General features: G+C 37.1%; 1 non-coding gene across 1 annotated transcript; it reads right to left on the reverse strand.

Annotated features, from left to right (window-relative positions):
- Positions 1 to 8,877: 8,877 nt before the first annotated feature.
- Positions 8,878 to 8,984, reverse strand: LOC141618025 (small nucleolar RNA R71). The gene has a single exon (XR_012531278.1). It is a non-coding gene; the product is annotated as a small nucleolar RNA R71 (small nucleolar RNA).
- Positions 8,985 to 9,340: the final 356 nt, after the last annotated feature.

Raw genomic sequence — 9,340 nt, forward strand, 5'->3', positions numbered from 1 at the left:
AATGGGAGAAAAGGCAAAAAGCAAGCTCCCACATTCACCAAAGCTAAGACTTGTGAAGCTAGCACTTCAAAGATCAAGAAGGGTCCTCTTGATAAATGCCATTATTGTAATGGTATGGGACATTGGAAAAGAAATTGTTCCAAATACCTTGGTGATATTAAGGCTGGAAAGATTACTCCAGTAGGTAAATGACTATCCTTCTTTTATGTTTCTAATTCAACTATGGTATTATGATGCAAAGTTGTGATAATGTATCTCCCTTTTTTATTGTAAATAGGGCCTCCACCAAGCAAAGACAAGGGAAAGGAAAAGCAAGCATGAGAAACCATCGAGAAGCTAGGGATAGCTTTTATATGGAGCTTTGCTTTTTATTGTCTTATTTTAAATTATGTTTTGGATTTTAGAACCTTAAGTTTCCGTGTTCGACATGGAAAGGTATTTTGGATAATGGGTTGTATTTTGGATAATGGTGACTTGGTTTGCAACCCAAGTCACCCGTTTTATCATTTTATCCTTTTGTTCTAAAATTCATCTTTAAATGCTTGCTCTTAGAAACATAAGATTATTCGCTTAAAGTGATCTAATAGACAACTATAATGACGGGTTTCATTATATGTCCACATGCTTAAGGCTTGTGTATGATCATTTATAAAGCAATTTTGAGTCTATGAACTCTCTTAAAGGTATGTCAATCACCAAGTACACATACGAAATCAATAATTATTAGTCAAATCTATGAGATAGTTCTCCTTATAACTTCAACATCATTATTTGTGTCTCATATGCTATCTTTGAATCTATAGTGTATTTATTCTAAAGATAGAGTGGGAGAAAAATGAGGACACAACACACAAGGCAAGATAAAATTGTGTACTTGTGTAAATGAAGATCTACGCAAGAGAGAATGATTTGAATGAGGGTATATCTATTTACATAGTATACCGAATAGATGAGATCTATGGTCTCAAGTAAGTTCTATATGACAAAAGAGACCAAGTGAAGTAATCGAAAGAACATATTCTTATGATAACTACACGAGGAGACCAAAAGAAAGTTTTGGAAGAAAAATGACTAAGTTCTTAACAAGTTTTTGACTAAGTTCTATATGATAAATTTTGACCAATAGTTTCAACCTTGAGATTTACTTAAGAGCCTAAATGAATCGTAGTAACATACTAGTTATGATCGAGTTGCAAAGATTAATATACCGATATCTTCAATGGCCAAGTTTTAACCACGCAAATGTCATTACTTAACCTCATTATGAAATGGTTAAACCTCCTTCGGAAAGGGTATTTCGAAGGACGTGTTCTAGATATTATTTATATTTAAATAATGACATCGCTACACATCATTATGATATGTGAGAGTTAGAGATTAAAATCTCTTTTCGTAAGGTTAAAATGAGACCTCTTCGAAATAGGTATTTTGAAGGGATATGATGGGAACATATATGGTTTTATCTTAATAACTTGGCAATGCAATTTATATTTCAATTCTTGAAAAGTTTCGATTGAGAAGTCAATTTCGAAATATGTGGAATTGAGTGGGAGTTAGGAAATTATCATGTGAAGACATGGAATTTAGTGGGAGCTATCATCCTTTGAATGTTTACAACTCATCACTCATTGAAGAATGACGAGCGAACACCTTCCTTCTTAGAGGAAGTTTTGAGTTTTCAATTCTGGATGAAAATGGACTATGATGAATCCAATTACATCAAGGGATGTTGGATTAGTATTAAGAAATACACATCATATCAACATACACATAGGTTATTCATATAGATGAAAATGGAATTGCCATTAGCAGTCATGGTCGTTCATTGAACCTATGAATGGTTGATCTCATGATTATTAGTAACTAATGTTTCCGCCATTAGAATAATCATTCACATGTCCAATGATAAATCATATGCATAAGAGCATGATGATTCATTGGTAAGCCACAATAGAAACGTCATGAATTCTCAAGTAGAATCCGATGAGCGATTTCGGTGTTTGTCAGAATGCTTTTATATGTGTCAAGAAGTTGCGCATATTAATGAAATTCCGAGCACATGTAAGGATTTATGAGAATCCTAAATCTTTCAAGCCTAGAAAGAGAAATAAGAAGTTTTGAAAAGATATTTAGTTGAATAAGAAGTTGCTCAAAACTAATCTTTCCTAACTATGCTAGGACTTGTGAGAAGTGCTAGGCTAATCATCTTGTCAAATTGTTGCAAGACTCTACCAAACGTATACCTAGTACATTGTATGTGGATGGAGTGCTTGATCACTACAAGTTATATCATTCACCACAAATTCGTTCGTTATGTGATAATCGATAAGAAAGTTCTTTCTAGATAAAGAACCAAAACCGAGGTCGGGAACCTTGATGTGTACTTGGTAAGGTTCATGCTATGAGAGAGAACATGAATGTAAAGGAAACTGAAAGTGTAAGAAGTTTGAACACATGGACACATGGCATGTTAAACTTCTATTGCAATCAATAAGTGTTTACACTTACGATATACATCACAAGGTTGTAATATGATATTGACTACCCGAGTGTGATGTCGACATTTGTCGTTTGAGTTATTATTAACTCACCTTATACTTTGTTACATCCAAACGAGTTGTGGAGACAATTGAACCCCGTTAAAGTGAACACGGATTAACATAGTATTTGCCCATAGTCACTTGTATGAGGTGACGTCTCAAAGTGACTAGAGTGTGATGCGATTGATGGCAAGTTCAAGTGCCATAGAGTCATGTGAGATGACTAGTCGATCACATAGGCAGAATGTTAGGAACTTTTTGTCGGGCCTAATGACCGCTTATAGAGTTCTGGCAAATTTATATAGCCTGGTCGTGGCGAGAGCTACTATACTATTCGAATGAGTCGATTCTTTTGACTAAAGACTGTTCACCTAAGATGGCACAGTTTCAGATTAACTTTGATTTGTGTTACTACGACCTTCGTAAATGGGGTCAAATGGGCATATTTTGGGTTATGATGGCTGTGGCTAGTCGAAGGGAATGAGTGCGATTGGAATTGTCCACCCCTAGTCAGGGTTATAACAATGTCTCAGGGCCACTCGAGGAGTAATGAACTTGAAATGCGTGGCCACGCTCGGATTGTATCCATGGTGGATAAATCCGGTCAATCAGTTATTCTCCAGATCGAGGAAACCACTCTCGATATGATCACTTGCAAGTACGACCTGAAAGACACCTTGCATTAAGTGGGAGATAGTAATAGGACAAGAGAATTGGTGACGCACACTTGTCGAGGACAAGTGGGAGATTGTTGGAATATGTGTCTTCCGACAATAATGCGATCACGACTGTTGATCATAATGATCACATGTTTAAGTCTCGTTTTAAAGAATACAATTGGGAAGTAATTTTTACTGTCAACTGGTCAACATATATCGGTAATGATTGGCTGACTAGAGTTTGACATTACTGTCGTACGACGGTGGTGATCAGTTGACCCCCTAGGTCATACCTATAGGGCAACACTCTTAATTGATCATTTAATTAATCGTATAACGTTACGAGTTAATTAAATTACTTGAAAATTGACGGACGATTTTGGAAATAAAATTTACGTATCAAATTGAAATGTGATTAAATGGGATACGGTCTGAGTAATCGAATTGTATCATTACTCGGATGAAATTATTGTTTAAAGAAACAATTGAAATTGAATGAATTTTTATAAATACAATATGTTGTGATTTATAAATGGTAAAATATTTTGGTACAAGTAATTATGAAATTACTAAGTCAATTTTTGTATGTGACGTATTTTTAATAATACGTTGATTTTTAATATGTTAAAAATACATAACAAATTTATGTGACATATGACATGTGACATAAGACAAAATTGACAAAATAAAATGGGTTCCATTTTATTGTGTGTGCCGAAAAAAAAAGAGGAGGATAAAGCTAATTGTGTTTGTTTAAATTAGTGGTAAACATAATGATTGTTTACTTTAGTAGCCATGCAACCCTATTATGCATTGTGAAGACAAATAATTGCATGCATTGGCTCCCTCCTATCCACCCCTCCACCCGGTTTTTGAGATGACAAAACCACCTTGGTTTTTCATCTTATTTTCACCTAATATACACTAAAATGTAGTTAGTGTATTATTTCATTCATTATTCATAAAACTTTGAGTTTTAGAGAGATAAAAACTTCCTTCTTCCTCCTCCCATAAAACCGAAAATATTAAGTGTCGATAATATTTTTGGGTCATTTTTCCTACAAGATTAATATTGTACTAGTTCATATAATATTAATTTTAATTAAGAGTAAGCCTTGGGTATAAAGCTTTGGGAGAGATCCTACACTTGGATCTTAGTTCTTCCATTAAAGGAAAGCACAAGAACAAGAGAGAAAGGTGATCTCTCTTGTGCCCTATTAACCGAAAATCCCAATGTAAGAACAATGTTTCTTTCTTATTTTGTTTTAATGTTTGCATGCATAAGTTCCATCTTTAATTTTATGACAAATTAAATAAAAACATATATGAATATGTAAGTATATAGATCTACTTTTCCTTCAAAGAACTCATCCTCCTGGATGAACGAAGATTGCGCGCATTACATAATGTGCAAACATATCAGGCACGTATCAAACTAGCCTTCAACAAAAGGGTTAAGCCAAGGAACATCAAAGAAGGAGACTTGGTCCTCAAATCAGTTAGAGCTCTTTTACCTGTCGATCCACGAGGAAAATTAAAACCTAATTGGGCCGGGCCATTTCTAGCCAAGTCCATACTTCCAAGGGGTGCGGTTAGGATCACAGACTTAGATGGGAATGAATTTTCCAACCCGACAAACCTCGACCAACTGAAACGTTACTATGCCTAGAATAGGAGCAAAAACGCGCCTCGCGTAACCTCACGTGTCGCTCTTGTGGCACGAAATAAACGGCCCCTGGCCAAGCTGAAATAAGCTAATGTCATATTGCTCTTGCATTTTGACAATTTGTCATCCTCATATCATCAAATAAACTGAAATGCATTTTAGGAGTAAGTGAAAGCTCATGCTTATTTTCTAAGTTCATTACAAGCTCTTGCTTAGAGCAATTATTCTTTTACATTTACTTGAACTACGCGCAAGGGTTTGATTTCATTTTTTTAATGAACACGTAGGCAATCCTTCACAGGATACAACCCATTAATTATTTTAAATGTAAATAGAAGGACATTTGCAAATGCATTTTGGAATTCGACAAGAATAATGATAGAAAATCGTAACGGTTTCATAACCAATCAACCTCTTTTATTCCATGCCTTTTAAATAATAATATGCCACATAATATAAAAAATAAAAATAGGCTAGGATTCTAAAAACCCCACCTTCTTATTACAATAATAATAATAATAATAATAATAATAATAATAAATAATAAAGACTTAGGCTATTCTTCCATTTTCCCTTTGCCTTTGTCATTTTTATCATATTTCTTGTCCCGACCTCGAGCCGGACGTTCTTGCGCCACTTCAGACCTAATCACCAACGGTCTCTCTCGTGGTCTAGCCTTGCCATTCTTGTCAACCACCACCTCGACGGCAGGAGAAGTCGTTGGTTTCTTCGAAGGATGAACAACTCGAAACCCGGCTTCTTCCTCTCCCTCAGTCAGATGCTTCTCTTTCTCCTTTTCTACATCACGAACCTTGTAGTCAACAGGATTGCGTTTCCTCAATCTCTCGCGCTCCTCCGGAGTAGTAGCTTTCCTCCACCGCAGATAAGAATCCGACACCCATAGAGCACTAACAGAAGAGTTCAAGAACCACATATTTCTTTGAGCCCATTTGATGGCCCATTCTCTTTGACTCTCAGTAGTAAGCGCCACGGCAGTCTGCAGGACAGTGTCAAGCTTCAGAATTATCTGCTTCAATCCAACCTGCCTCATCAACCTCTCCGGGAAGATGCATATCATAAACTCCAAGCCAGGAATGCGCACAAACCGGGTAGGATCCAAGGGTGATACTCTAGTGACAGATTTAAGATGCCACCATGGTACGATCCATCTAATCAAGGGGCCATCGCCACTCTTCAATTTGTTTTCCCAATGGTTGCAGACTCGAGTGATGTCCACCATGTAGAGCCTAGTCCTCATCGCGATTGAGCGAGCATAATAAGCAGGAACATTAATTGGGGGCTCGATCAATCGAAGACGCTCCATAAGCCAGACCTACCAAAAGCAGGTAAAACAAAAAAAACGAAAAAAAAAAAGAAAAAAAAAGGAAGAAAAAAAAAATAAAAAGAGTTCTTTTACCTGCAAAATAATGGGACTTCCAAGATAAGGAAGGTCACGGTTGGCTTTCCTGTTATCTAACCCCAACAGGATCTCTCTTAGACACAGGCAAGCTGGGCTCCTGCGCAGCTCCATTTGCTCAATCAGGCTCAAATAACGAGGATCACTTATGTGACCATAATTAGAGCATATTTAGTCCCCGAATTAGCCTTGTTCCCATGCTTTTTAGTGCATATTTGGGTCATTTATTGTCTTTAGTTCTTTGTTTGCATATTCTTTGAGGTTTTGTGTCCTTGGTAGGAAAGGAGTGCAAACCTTGCATTTTCATGGCAAAACGAGACTAAATTGATTGAATTCAATGACCAAGCATCAAGGAGAGACAAGATTAGAAGGCCTTTGTACATACTATAGTAAATGGGCAATGATGAGAAAAGATCCTTGCATCCCCGAGGAAATCCCCAAGGATTTTATGAAGAAAAAGGAAGAAAAGAAGAAGAAATGAAACTGCACAGCAATACGTGCGGATTGTCCTGAAGACGCCCGTCCTCCACCTTCACAATCCGTGCGTCTTCACTCCAAGACGCCCGGCAAAGAACACCCGAAGACGCCCCTCTTCTCCCAAAGACGCCCGGCAGAGACCCACGAATCCGCCGTCCCGTGCTAAAGACGCACGGATTCCCCGAGTGCAGACAATTTCGTTTCTTCAAGCTTCAAGAAAGATGCCCATCCTTCCAAAAATACCGGCGTTTCCTTAAGTAGGGACTTAATCGTCATTTAAGCCCTTAGTTAACCCTAATTCCTACACCTAATCCCCACTATAAATACCCCATTAGTCTAATTAGAAGAGTATGTTCTTCTTAGCAATCTTTAGTGTAGTTAATATCAATCAAATCTCTCTTTAATATTGTAATCAACAATTAATCAAGTTTTAATACAAGTTTTATTTCCTTAATCTCTCTCTTGTTCATGCTTTATTTTGGGTAATTGAAGATTATTTGGGTTATTATTGGGAGATTGACAACCTCTCAATCAAGCATCATGTACTTCTTTTATTCTTTGCTTTATTATTGGAATCATTAGTAGGTATAATTCTCTTAATCCCTTTTTAATTATTGCTAATTAGTTTCATTTATTCATCATGTTTCACTTTGTTGGTATGATTGACAACCTTGCTAGCATGTTCAACATGATAATGAGTGAGTAGTTCCTTAGCTAGGGTTAATGGGTAATTAGGGGAAACCAACATGGGGAATGATTCATGCTTAAATTAATATGCTTTCATGGTTTATTTGCTTGCTTGTTTTGATCTCAACTCATGCACATGTTATGTTTGATGAAATGCGAGCCTATGAATCCTTGCATTTTTTACCCATCACCTATCTTTTCAATGAGACTTGTAAGACATAAACCAACTCGAGTCTCATTAGACCATGCATGTTGTTGAGTAGGGAAGACTAAGTCGACTTGTAGGTGTTGTACAATCTAATCGATTCGGCTCCGGGACCCAAACTTTCCTAGGATTGTAAGATATAAACCAACTCAATCCATCACAACAATAATTGTTTGCTTATAATTTGAGAACATGTTTGTATGATCAATTCCCATGAATCCCCTATGACCCCATGACACCCTAGTGCTTTTTATCAATTGTTTACAACCCTTTTAATTCATCTTGCTTGTTTACTTTTATTGCTATTTAGTTTAGTGATCTTCTACATCAAACCCCAATTGTGACACCCCTAAGACACCGCTAGTTGCAATAGAAATCTCATCTCAATTCCCGTCCCTTGGGATCCGACCTTTACTTGCCTCTTTACTAATTGTAGAGTTGTTGGTGAAGTTATAAATTGTGTTTTGGTCTAGGTTCTCCTAACGACAAGTAACCGAAAAGATATAGTCCCGAGCAAAAATGGCGCCGTTGCCGGGGACGGTGTTAACTTGATTTAGATTTTCTTATATTGTTATTAGTTGTGTCTTTCTTTGCCTTGGGGAAGTAAAACTCCTCAAGGTTTATTCTAATTGTTTTCGAGTTGTTTGATATTTTGCATGTCTAGAAGGTCACAAGGTGACTTGTTACCCTTTGATCGTGAAATTGAAAGAACTTTGACAACCAATAGAAGACTTGCTAGGAGAACTTTGAGAGGTGTTAGTGAGGTTATTCAACCAACTATTGAGTTCTTCAACCCTTTTGCAAGAGAAGGTGAGGAGAACCCAACACAAAATACAACACAAAATCAACCCACAATGCCTAAGTTTTCATCACATTCCGTACCCACCGAGGAGAACCTACCCAATGGTACTCCCACACCACAACATCTAACTGGAAATTTTATTGCCAAATCCGCATTTATCCAATTATTCGAAAGAAGCCAATTTGGGGGGATGCCTAGTGAAGACCCTCACTCTTATATGGAGGCTTTTTGCGATTATTGTGATGCGATTTCTCAAACTGGTGTAACTCAAGACCAAATTCGATGGGTCTTATTTCCTTTTTCTCTAATTGGCACCGCGAAACAATGGTTGAAAAGCCTTGATAAGGCTACTCTCGGAATTGATTCTTGGAAAAATTTGGCTCAAGCTTTCTACAAAAAGTTCTATCCACCGGAAAAGACTAACATGCTAAGAGCTCAAATTACGGGTTTTAAGCAAAGGGATGAAGAATCTTTGTATGAAGCTTGGGAGCGATTCAAAGGAATTTGTCGCTCATGTCCTCACCATGGACTTAGTGAGTGGTTCTTGGTACAACAATTTTGGAACGGTCTATATGAAGATTCAAGGAACATTCTCAACATGGGATCAAATGGAATGTTCACTGAAGTCGATGACAATCAAACTTGGAACAAAATTGAGGAAATGGCGGTCCATAACTCACAATATAGTAGACCTCGTAAGGCTACTAGAGGAGGAAAGCATGAAGTGGACTCCGTTACTCAATTGGGTGCTCAACTTAGTGCTCACATTGATACCATCAATTTGAAGATTGAAAAAGCTATGGCTAGACTTGAAGAAGCCTCAAAATCCCAAAAGCATCATGTTAATGCCATGACGGCATCTTCATCAATCCCAAGTGGGATATGTG

The sequence above is a fragment of the Silene latifolia genome, chromosome 1, assembly GCF_048544455.1.
Source record: "Silene latifolia isolate original U9 population chromosome 1, ASM4854445v1, whole genome shotgun sequence".
NCBI classification, from domain to species: Eukaryota; Viridiplantae; Streptophyta; class Magnoliopsida; order Caryophyllales; family Caryophyllaceae; genus Silene; species Silene latifolia.